This window comes from Lontra canadensis, unplaced genomic scaffold (genome assembly GCF_010015895.1).
Source record: "Lontra canadensis isolate GAN:19392208 unplaced genomic scaffold, GSC_riverotter_1.0 scaffold3, whole genome shotgun sequence".
Classification (NCBI taxonomy): Eukaryota; Metazoa; Chordata; class Mammalia; order Carnivora; family Mustelidae; genus Lontra; species Lontra canadensis.
This window is the reverse complement of record NW_022630997.1, coordinates 48637233-48650581: the sequence shown is the minus strand read 5'-3', so window position 1 is coordinate 48650581 and position 13349 is coordinate 48637233. Positions and strand designations below refer to the sequence as shown.

The window sequence follows — 13349 nt, the reverse complement described above, 5'->3', positions numbered from 1 at the left end:
GTGTCAGATTATATCAGGTTGTGATTTAAATTCCAAGCCCAAGAACTTGTTCTTAACTGGGTAAATACTAGTAGACTTTGGAAATTTTGCATAAGATTCTAATATGACTAGTGGTGAGAAGGAAAATCATTTTATACCTTACCTGGAACAAAGTTTTCTGTGCAATGCATTGCATTACTTTTTCTGAGACTGATCAACATTCCTGATGAAATAACCAGTGTAATTTTCTGATAGACATACATGAGACTACAGTCTCTTCAAGGATGTTAAACTCGTTTCAACTAACCATCAAACTGAGAGCCAGATGAATTTTTGATATGGTTGTATACAATCTAATAATTTTTGTCATTTTCCCCCATGAACCATCTCTATCAAGGTATATTTGAATTTGCTTTTTCCAAAGCTTCTTCCCTTGCAGCATATTTGAAATACAATTTTATCATCTGGTCAAAATTAGTCTGAGAATATATTTTAACAGTGGTTTTCAACTATGTTCCCATAAGAGTATCTCTCAGAGCACTGTGAGTGAGCACAGAGGTAAAGTAAGGAGAAACCTAACAGGACTAGGTGGGAGTGCCCACCCTCAATCTCTCCTCTAAAGAAAACAACTCTGTCTTATGAATTTAGGTTCCATTTCATTTGAATAAAACTTTGTAATACTAAAAAAATTGTTTGGAAATAATTTCCTTAAGTAATTAATGCCGAATTGGTCTATAAAATTGTACTGTATAGTATAGTCACTGTTACTATACTTATAGTTAAGTTATAGTTATATTTAAGTAACTATAGTTATAGTTACTTATAGTACTGTATAGGTGGTGGGAAGACAAGTTAGGACACTGTTAGAGCAAGCTAGAAGAAAAGTTCATAAATACTTGAATGAGGATTTTGGCAGTGATAATGGAAGGGTTGAGACATTTGATACTGAGATAGAAATACCAAGTTGTACTACTGACTAGATGCAGGTGGAATCCTGCATCTAGTCATCCAAAATGACTAAGGTATTGATCCAAGATGTCTAGAAGAAATAGAGGAACTATTGTCAGTAATAAAGAAACCAGGAAGGAATGGGGTCTCAGGAAAAGGATAATAAGTCTGTTCATGTTGAATTTGAGGTGACATTCAAGTCTAGCTACCTACCAGTGAGTCAGGGAGAAGACTGAGATAACAGAGACAGGGAGGAAGGGAAGAGGGACAGGAGAAAGGGAAGGAGAGAAAGAAAAAGGAAGAAAAAGAGAGAGCTCTAATAAGCATTTGCATAGAGATGGCATTTGGAACTATGGCAGTAGGCCAAAATACAGAACCTTGAAGATGCATTTTGGAGAAAATAGTTAGAAGTGGAATTAGCCAGGGACATCTGGATGGCTCAGTTGGTTAATCATCTGACTCTTCATTTTGGCTCAGGTCATGATCTGAGGGTCCTGTGATGAAGCCCACATCGGTCTCCATGCTCAGCACGGAGTCTGCTTGAATTTTTCTCCCTCTGCTCCTCTAACCACCACTGCCCTTCCTACCCCCGCCCTGGGTTAGCCAAAGTGTCAGAGATCAAGCAGAAGAAGAATCATGAGAACATACAATTTAAAAATGTACATTAAGATATGTATGCTTTCGTGTCATCCCAATTTTCTTATAGTTTCAAAGAGGAACTTGGTAGTCAGTCCTTAAATGTATCTCTGCTGATAGTATGAACAAACTGGGTTTGAGACAGAAGCAGCTTTCATTCTTTTGGTGATTACGTGTTCATACTGCAGTAATATCTACTATATATAAAAATTGGAAATCAAAATGACTGTTCAAATATAAGATAGAAGTGTTTTTTTGACACTGTTGTTCTTACTATTACATTATTATAGAGGCTTATCAATGCAACACTGCTTTTTTTTTTTCCTTTCAGCATTCATTAATGAATCTGTGTTTACCTAATGCATTGTAGGAGCAAGGTTCTACTCAAGCAGTCTAATAGGTTAAAAATGCTTAACCATTGGCTCAGTAATTCCTTTATGGGCAATGGTAGTAAAACACAATTTCCAACAAGGAAAGCTGATAAGAGGATGGGGGAAATGTCACCAGAATTGAAAGGCTGTGATTGCAGAACATGGGAGGTGATTGCATGTATAGGGTGCTGGGAGAGAGGGAATGCATGCAAAGACCATTTATAACAAGGCCGTGTCAGCAACAGTCACCAAGACAAGACAGAAGCTAGGATACGCTACCAGCCAGAAGGATTCAAAACAGACTCAGCTGGCCCAAAGGGTACAAGGCCATAAATGTCAAGCTCTTCTCTCAGTGACTGCTGCTGTCAGCTACAAAATGGCTCTCTCTTGGCAAGGACAGTGGGTCACATATCTCAGTTATTGCGCAGGAAATAACCTGTCATCACATCATCTCTGAACACAAAGGACAAGATAATTGTCCCAAGTTGTGTCAGGCAAAAAAATTCCAGTCATCTGAGGCCGTGGTAATAGGGAATGTGATACACTCTTATTAATATGATCTCTCATTGTCTCTTGCTTTAGTAAGAAACATTTTGGAGATAGCAGTAACATTTTGTAGTTTTAACTTGTTTCTTCAAAATCTTTCTTAATGTAGGGGATTTATTTCTAACTTTTCTAGTTAATAATTAGGTAAGGAATATCTATGTTGAATGATTAGCCATAATCAACACTGATTTTTAAAAATTCATTTTCTGTTTTGTATTTTCAACAAAAATGAAATAAACGCAGAGCTTTATTTCCCAAGTCCATTAAGAGTATATTTGGTTTATGTGGTAGGGAAATTAGTCCATTATTAAAACAGATTTTAAAAGATTTATAAGAAGAGGCAAGTAGATGGAATTGCCCTGTCAGGATATTTCATGACTTTTATGGAATGAAGGTAAAACTGTATGATTTCTATTATACTTTCTCAGGCTGTTATTCAAATTGATTATAACCATAAAGGAATTTCATATTCTGATTCATCACCACGTTCAATGATTATGAAGTCTTCTAAACACAAGCATGAAATTCTGCTTCCTCTTCCTAGTGCTAGATTCACACAGCAAGGTCTCTTTAAAGATGGTTATCACATTTTCTGTTTCTTCCAAAATGTGCTTTTTAAATAGCTAAAGTTGGAATAAAAATTTAAAAAAGAAAAAAAAAACTAAATAATGCCTGTTGATTGATTCTGGAAACAAGAGGGAATTGTATAATGTTTATAATTCAAAGGAGGATTATCTGCATGAATTTCAAGAAGATCCTACTTCCCTAAATGTTGTGACATTTTAGAAAATGTTGGTTAAGTGTCATGCTTTCCCCCCAGCTTCAAAAAGTCAAAATCAAGAGGTTTTGAAAGCTTGATTAACAAGTACAAATAACAAATAGAAAAGTAGAACTACTTGAGCAAAATCAAAAAGGTGGATGTGTTAAATTGAAACCAGAGAAAGAACCAGGCATGTAGTTCTGGCTCCACTAAAAATCCATGACCAAAATGTTAATGACTGTCTTTTCTTTTTCTTGTCTCTTTTTTTTTTGGAAAGTGACACTCCCAATTTTGTTTGTTCTGAACAAGACATGGAGTGTTATATCATTTCAGCGAACTGAAAGCATTAATGAAATGTAATGTGCGGGCAAATAGATTCTGTGAATTTATGTGTGAACTTATATGAGAAAGGAAAGTATGGCAGGAGATGTGGGGATGGAGGGGATCTAGTCCTGTATATAAAATAGAGAAGAAAATAGGATTATTCCTTTTACTTTTCCTCCTTCAAATAGAAAACAAAAAAATAATTTCTGGGAAATGATGGTAACATAAACTTAAATAGAAACATCCTGCAAAGGATATTCAGAATGCATTTATTCAAATATTTTAAAGAAGGGACTTTACATAACAAAAGGAAATTTCACATCTGTATCAAAATTACCCTATCTCTTGTCCCCTCCACTTAGAGAACCATTCCATTTTCCTACAATATCTCTCCTCCAATGCCTTTTACTCTGTAAAGTGTCTGAAATATGACCAGCCTCACAGTAGAATGCATTAAGCTGCTAGAAAACATTATCCAGATGAAAGTGGCTTTATTTTTTCATTATTCTGTTACATTAGTCATCATACAGTATATCATTAGTTTTTGATGTAGTGTTCCAAGATTCATTGTTTATGTATAACAGCCAGTACTCCATGCAGTATGTCCCCTGGCTTTAGAAAGAAGTGTTTCTTATTGTTCTATATAATCATTACAGAGTTGGATAATCAGTGAAGGTTTGGCAACTCAGCAGTACCAACAAGGATCTAAGCTCCTCTTCTGTGCTCACTCTGCAGTCCTCAGTGTATTGGCTTTTGTCCTCAGGCTTATTACTGCATGACTGCAAGATGCCTACTGTAGCTCGGCTTCATGTCTGCCTATAACAAATTATAGGAAGGAGGGGCCAGGCAGTAGAGCTGTTTCCTTATGGGAGGGAAAAATCCCAGGAGCCTATTTCTATGTTTTATTATCAAGAAATGGGTGGTATAGCCATTACTAACAGCAAGGAAAGGAGGGATACCAAATATCTGGTATTTTCCAGTTAACCAATATAGGTTGGGCCTGGTGTTGACGTAGGGGTCCAGAACAGTAGTGCTCCTTTGAACTTCCTCTGAAGGTTACATATTTAAAGTACTTTAAAAATAATATTTATCAAGAAATAGGCAATGCAAGAGCAAGATAATATTTGGATAACATAATACCAGTCAATAATGGTAGCCATCTGATATGGCAGTAAAAAACAGGGATTTAGACAACAAAAATGACTTTATTTTCATGTGTTTACTATCTTCAAGATGAGATTCAATGTGAGAGTAAAAATTCAAAGCTGTATAATTTCATGAGCTAAGATTAATGAAATATATGAAGAAAACTATATGAGTTCTTATTTTTAAGACGTATCCACTAAGACCTTTTAGAAATTCAAAAGGATCTTAGGAAGCATAAGATGGGTGAAGCAAGCAATTCAACAGCATTATTTAGAACCAGTGTTATTTGCTTCCTGTACTAATTATTTCACCAAATGAATAAGTCTCCTGAAGTACCATTATTTCAATATCTACTGCCAGGGTAGAAAGCTCTATCATTAACAGCTGCACAGGGATATAAAGTTCAGAGGTTACAAACATGTTCAGTATAGGCATTGCTCTAAAATCTGACTTCACTCTTGCAAAATTCCCAAAATCAACATGCCTTATTCCCTTGAAACATTTCACCATTTCCTAATGATAGGTTTTAGGAAAAAGAGAAACATAGGATGAGTTTCAAAAAAAAAAAAAATCTACTTGGTGCAACAAGAGTCCCAGGTTTATGTGGTACAGACACCGTGGTTTTCACCCAGCCTCCTGTTATGTTTACTAGAAGATCAGGGCAATCTCCAGAGTAAAAAATGCTGAATAATTAAGAATAGATAAATTAAAAAATATATATACACCTAGGAATAACATAGTAAAATAAGAAATGAAGAAAATAAAAATATGACCATTAGAATATCACACTAATAATTGCTACTGATAAATGTTAAAATCAATGGACAAAAATTAAGAGAAATGGAATATTTTATGACCTCAAAATATGCCCCCCAAAATATTTATTATATAGCCTAATGCAAATTTTTTAATACTCCTGCTCTAGGAGGTGAAGCTTTATTCCACTTCCCTTGAGTATGAGCTGAACTTGGTAACTCATTTCTAATGAGAGAGCAGAGAGAAGGAAAAGTAATTTTATTTTTTTAAAGATTTTATGTATTTATTTGACAAGGAGAGAGAGACAGCAAGAGAGCAAACAAAAGCCAGGGAGAGGGAGAGGGAGAAGCAGGCTTTCAACTGAGTAGGAAGCCTGATGCAGGGCTCAAAACCAGGATCCTGGGGTTGTGATATGAGCCGGAAAGCAGATGCTTAATGACTGAGCCACCCAGGTGTCCCAAAAAGTGTAGTTGAGAAACACGATGGATTTTTTTTTTTTATAAACATATATTTATTTTTTCCCCAGGGGTACAGGTCTGTGAATCTCCAGGTTAACACGATGGATTTTATAGTTGAGAAACATGATGGATACTACATTAACCAAGTGATTGAGGCCAACATCATCAGTTGTAAGTCATGGTGATATTAAAAGGTGCTAAATTAAGAGAGAATGAGGGACCTTCATTTGTGTGGCATTCTTCCCAAACTCTGTTGCCCCAGACTAATCATAAAAACTTTAGACAAACCCAAATTGAGAATCATTTGACAAAATACCTGACCAGTGAGGACTCTTTAAAAGTAACAAATGTGTATTTTAGAAAATAAGAAAGACAAAAACTCAATAATTTAAGCTTCCACCTTAGGAAGCTATAAAAAGAACAAGTTAAATTCAAATTAGAAGAAAAGAACTAATTAAAAAAATAGAGCAGAAATCAATGATATTGAAAACACAAAATTAATAATTTTGAAATAATAATTAAGAAAGCCAATGAAGGGACGCCTGGGTGGCTCAGTTGGTTGGACGACTGCCTTCGGCTCAGGTCATGATCCTGGAGTTCCGGGATCGAGTCTCGCATCGGGCTCCCGGCTCCGCGGGGAGTCTGTTTCTCTCTCTGACCTTCTCACTCATGCTCTCTCTCACTGTCTCTCTCTCAAATAAATAAATAAAAATCTTAAAAAAAAAAAAAAAAAAAAGAAAGCCAATGAAATCAAAAGCTGCTTCTTTGAAAAGATCAATAAAACCAATCAACATGTAACCAGGCTAACTAAGGAAAAGAGAGAAGAAACAATTAGTAATATCAGAAATGAAAAAAGGGGACATCATAACTGATCTCACAAACACTAAAAGGATAATAAAGGAATATTAGGAGCAACCTTATGGTCACACACTTAATAACCTAGATAAAATGAACTAATTCCTTAAAACATACAACATGCCAGAACTTGCACAAGCAGAAATATATAATGTTAATAGGTCTGTATCTATTAAAGAAATTGGATCAATAATTAATAACTTTCCAAAACACAAAGAACCAGGCCCAGATGAATCTACTGGTGAATTCAACTAAACACTTAAGAAGAAAAGTATACCAATTCTCTACAAGGTCTTGCAGAAGATAAAAGTGGAAGAACTACTCCTTAATCCAACCTATAAGACCAGGGTTACTCTATTATCCAAACCAGACAAAGACATTGCAAGAAAGAAAAACTACAGATGAATAGCTCTCATGAGCATAGATACGAAAAACCCCAATAAAATTTTAGCAAAACAAATCCAGTAGTATATAAAAAGAATTATATACCACAACCAAGTGAGATTAATTTCTGGTATGCAAAGGAGTTTCAACATTCAAAAATCACTTAATGTAATCATCAGTCATATCAATAGGCTGAAATAAGAACTCATATAATCATGTCAGTAGATGCAAAAAATAAATAAAAATAAACTAGGTGTTTTATCATTAAAATAAGAAACATGGCAAAGGTATCTGCTCTCACTACTTATTCATTGCCATACTGCAAGTCCTAGCTAACACAATAAGACAAGGAAAGGAAATATAAGGTATATAGATCAGGAAGGAAGAAACAAAATTTTGTTTGCAGGTGACATGATTGTCTAAGCAGAAAGTACCAAAGAAGTAACAAAAAACTTTTGGAATTAAGTTAATACTGCAAGGTTGCAGGGTACAAGTTTGATATACAGAAGTCAATTGGTGTCTTATATACCAACAATGAACAATAGGAATTTGAAGTTAAAAACACAATACCATTTACATTAGCATCCCCCAAATGAAATAGTTTTGGTATCAATCTAGCAAAATATATGTAAGATCTATATGAGAAAAATTATAAAACTCTGATAAAAGAAATAAAGAATATCTAAATAAATGGAAAGAACTACATAGATAAGAAAACTCATCAGTGTTAGTATGTCAATTTAATCCAACTTGATCTACAGATATAATACAACCTCTATCAAAATAATAGCAAGTTATTTTGGTTATTGACAAACTAATTCTAAATTTAATGTGGAAAGACAAAAGACCCAGAATAGTCAATATAATATTGAAGAAGAAAAACAAAGTCAGAGGATTGACATCACCCAACTTCAAGACTTACTATAAAGCTACAATAAAATAAGTAGACATGATTAAACTAGGAAACTGTGAGAAAATACACATTTTGAAGGACATTAAGAAGGCATGGCAACTGAATGTACTGTTATCCTGGATTAGATCTTGGAACAGAAAGTGGACATAAAAAGAAAAACTGGTAGGGGTGCCTGGGCAGCTCAGTCAGTTAAGCATCTGCCTTCTGCTCAGGCCATGATCTCAGGGTCCTAGGATCAAGCCCTGCATTGGGGTCCCTGCTCAGTGGGGAAACTGTTTCTTCCTCTCCCTCTGCATGCCTCCCCCCAGCCCCTACTGCTCTTTTGTGCATGCTCTCTTTCTCTCTCTAGCTATTTCAAATAAAATCTTAAAGAAAAAAAAGAAAAACTGGTGATATCTGAATAAGGTCTATCACTGAGTGAGTGACACCACACCAATATTAACTTCTTAGTTTTGACAAATGTACTATGGTAATATAAGATTTTAACTTTAGGAAAAGATGGTGGAAGGGAACTGTATTATGGGAACTATATTACCTGTACTATCGCTGAATATCTTCTGTAAATATAAAATTATTTTGATGTAAAAACCTTTCTAAAATTCCAGACCAGTTGTCACTCATGTACAAACATACTAAATTTCTAAGATAATAGCAAACCAAAATCTACCATTACATAAAAAAGATATATGCCAGCCCAAGTTAGATCCATTTCAAGAAGACTGTTTTTGTAAGATTGTTTTAATATTAGAAAATTAATTCACCTCATTAACAGATTAAAGGGTAAATTACATATAATCTTCTCAACAGATATAGATATCAATAATAACTCAAACAATCTTCTATCAAACTAGGAATAGAAGGGAAGATCTTTAGTTTCAGATGGAACATCCACAAAAATCTATAGCAAACATATTCAATTGTGAAATGTTAGAAAGCATAATTCTGAAATACAATAAAAAATAAGTATATATACTGACACCACTTTATTATCACCTATAAATAGTCCATAATTCAAGAAAAATAAAATTAAAAGCATAAAGATTAGAATAGAAACAAAATAACTGCAACAGATTGGTAGAAAAAAGGTGAAGAGTAAACAGTATATTCTGGAAGGCAGCTATGCTCACCACTATACCACCAACGCTAAATAGTATATTCTGTAAAAAATAATAGATCTGGAAACTCTCCTTGTAAGTCAAGATATTTTAAAATTAGAATAAGATGCATGGAAAAAGAATAGAAATGGACATATAAACTACTGAAACAAAACCAAAGATTGATGCACAGACTATGAATTTATGTAAACTTGATATATTGTAGATATGGCTGTGCACATTGAAAGGAAGAACTTTTTAAAACAAGACTTCTGGTACGATTGTTTATGCATATAGAGAGAACAAAAATAAAATCCTTATCTCACAATATACAAAAAAAATTATTAATATGTTAAGTAAAAAAGGCAAATCTTGAAAACTTTCAGAGAACAAATATTTTTAAGCCCTCAGTAAAGGGAAAAACATAGAACTGCAGACCTGAACTTTTCTTCATCAATAAGGTCATAAAGAGAATGAAAAGACAAATCTAAACTAGGAAAAGATAAAATAAATAAAACTAATAAAACAACCCAATAGAAAAAAATAAGTCAATGACAAACAGATATTTCATAGAAAAGGAAAAAGAGATTATTGACAAACATGGAAAAAAAAAGAAGCTTAATCTCATAGGGAATCAGAAAAAGCAAATTGGAAGGATATTCTTAAATATTTCACATATATAGACTGCCCAAAATTCAAAATACAAGTTTATAGGAGTTGTCAAACATCTGAACTCCATCTCACTGCTTGTTGGTAGTTAAAATTGAAAAATCTCTTAGAAAACAACTTGATATTGGCTTTTAAGTCAGCACAGTCACATAACCTATGGCCCCGTCCTTCATTCTTAAATATGTACCCTAGAAAACTTTTGCATCAGATAAACCAGAATTAATACGTTCATGGCAGCTTTATGCAAAAAGAAAAAGAGAAAGAAAGAAAGAGAACAAAAAGAGAAAGAAATGTCCCTATAATCCATATGTTCCTCAGCGGTAGAAGAATAATATAATAATATTATATTATTAATATATATTAATAATAATATAATGGATTAATGAAGGTATTCATGTTTAAAACAAAACGTGAAAAAAGTTGCAAAATATATGAAAAATATATTTTTCAATATTTTATTTATTTGAGAGAAAGAGAGAGTATGTGTGTGTGTGAGAGAGAGAGACAGAGCACAGGAGCAGGGGGAAGGAGCAAAAGGAGAGGGAGAAACAGACTCCCCACTTAGCAGGGAACCCAACACACTGGGCTCAATCCCAGGACGCTGAGATCATGACCTGAGCCAAAGGCAGAGGTTTAATGGACTCAGCCACCCAGGTGCCCCTAAAAAACAAATATTGATCCTAAAAAAAAATAATACTGGTGCATCCTCACATATTCACCACACACTAAATATTACATCATTATATTAAGTGTGTACAATTATATGAAGAAGTAAGGAAATGATCAGTACAAAATTCAGGACAGTGATTAAATGAGCAGACTATAGAAGGTCATACAATAAGAGTTAAGTACAGATATTCACTGGATTTACTATTAGAATTATTTTGAAATATATATATTATAATATATAATACACTTTAGTGTTTAATTACATATTTTTCAAGAATAAGTAACAGCCAAAAAAATCAGTTGTTCACCCTTTCTGTCCTTCTACCTCTACCTGATCCCTGCCTGACCCTCACCTCCTGCCTGGTATCTGAGCCCCGGCTTAAGATAACCAAATTAGTTTCTCTTGCTTGCATCCAGGTATCCTGACTGAAACACAACATAAAAATATTATTTCCAGCTTAGAATGACAAATATCATCTCCCTAGGTATTTAAGCATTTTTGTTTTTATTAATTTTAGCGCATACATGTTATCAATTTCCAAGTTATTTTGTAGGTTTCTATAAAAGAATGTGTACAAAATAGCACTGATAATAATGGACTCAACAGGGGCTTCTGGGTGGTTCAGTCTGTTACGTGTCTGCCTTTGGCTCAGGACATGATCCCAGGGTCCTGGAATAGGGCTCCTTGCTCAGTGGGGAGCCTGCTTCTTCCCCTGCCCCCTCCCTTCTCCTGCACTTGGCCATCTTTCATCCTCTCAAATAAGTAAATAAAAGCTTAAAAAATATATAATAGATTTAATATATAAAGAAACGGGAAAAACAAAGAAAAAAGAAAAACACGGCGAAGCAAACTATCAACCTTGTTTTCTCAAATGGACTATACATTTAGCCAATTATCTTTAATAAACCTTTAATCCCACTTTGTGTTTCTTCCAGCATCCTATATGAAATCAGTGAATGTAAGTTAAAATTCCTTTAAACATAATAAAACTGTCACAGAGAGTCAACTGAAAAAAAAATCATCTATGACTTTAAATTCTGATGGAGACTTTTATTTTCCTACAGTTGCCATATCTTTCAGTTCACAAAGTAGAAAGTTTAAGTTTGCCTGTTTTACAAATAAGGACCTCAAGGTCCAAGTAGGTTAAAAGATTCACCTGAAGATATAAAGTACTCAGTGACAATTCTGACACTGATGCCACAAATTCAGAGAGAATTGTCTTCTTCTTTAAAAGGGACAAGTTACATAAAACACTTGGCAACAGTGACAAACACATAATACTTAATAATAAAGGTGAATTCTCTCTCCTATCCCCCCCCATTTTGCCTCATTTATCAGTTCCACACAGCTGACTGTTTTGAGCTATAGAACTCAGGTCTCAGCAAGAATGTTAAATTGACAGAATCCAAAGTCACACATGGTTCTTCCTACCCTGATCCAACTGAATGTATTTTTACCAATATGTCCCTTGTCAATTATTACTACACTTTAGATTATCACATGATTCCAAACTCCAAATTAAAGAAAATAAGACTATCTAGAAGAGTAGGAAACAAACAAACAAACAAACAAAAAACCAAACTCCAGATTTGAAGCAATACATAAAAGTGTCCAGATAATTAACTGATTTTTTTTTTTTTCAGCTTCCATCTGGTATCGCACATAGTGGACAGAACACAAAACTGGCCGTCAGCCACCTGGATTTTGTTTTCTGTGGTTTGACCTTCAGCAAATCATGTAACTTCACTGAATCTCAGCCTCCTCATCTGAAAGCAGAAATAGTTTAACCAGCTATTCAGTAAGGTCCCTTCCTATTCTGAGTCCTCTTATTTTTTTTTTTAACTGCCATGAATTTACAGTATCTTCTGGATACTGCCAATACAGAAGGCCAAATGACAGCTTTAGGCACTGATGTGTCTCAATAATGCACTTCAGGCTACGGCACAGAAGGGCTGAGTGAATCAGTGCTGATGCCAGTATTAGAATTTACAGCGGCACCTAATCTATTGTTTTTCTACTGAGCCATGCTACCTCATAGAGACTCCCTTAATAATAAAACAAGATTTAAAGGGAAAACTCCACAATTTCATACTGGCATATGCAAGGGTAAAGTGGAAGAGGCTTCTATAAAATCACCCAACCGTAATGACCGGTTAGTATTTTCACCGCTGCAGAAATAAAAAACGTGTATTTGTCTGCTCTTGTCTGACCAGATAGCAATATTTGGTCCAAAGATGATAGCGGAGCTAGCAAAAAATTAGAGACTAGTTACCCACATGCCTGCATACAAAATTCTGCATACAAAGGTACATTTGAATAGCCTTTCACTGATAAAAGGACAACTGGACTTCTAAAGGTTCATAGCAGCTTCATATGCAAGGAACTTGGTACTGAAGGGACTTCAGAAATGACCTTAAAACTCAGGGCTGAAAGGAACCACTCATTGAAATAGTGGTTTCCCAAATTCCCAGACTCCAAATTACTAAACACATGTTTCTAGTCATGGCTATTTTACATACGTTTTTACATGCTTATAAAGAAGCACACATTGAAGTACACACTCTTACGATAGAAAAATTCAAAACCCGAAATTAGTTTCCTTTATTATTATACTCTCAAAAATTTTACATATTACTTGTTTATGTGAAATAGTAAATAGAGGTATACTGGAGCTTAAAATATTAGACTCCAAATAAAAAACAAGTATTAGTCCATGGTTTTACAAATGCTTTTATTGTTGATATTATAACATCATCTTAAGATATATAAGCGACTCCAATCATCTCCAAAACTTATTTATTCAGAGAGATAACTCTCGATATCTTAAATCCCAATGTTAC

General features: G+C 34.3%; 1 protein-coding gene across 4 annotated transcripts in view; it reads right to left on the bottom strand.

The window, feature by feature from the left end:
- CTNNA3 (catenin alpha 3) overlaps window positions 1-13349 on the bottom strand; it is a 1751355-nt gene that overhangs the window by 345361 nt on the left and 1392645 nt on the right. The window lies entirely within an intron of this gene.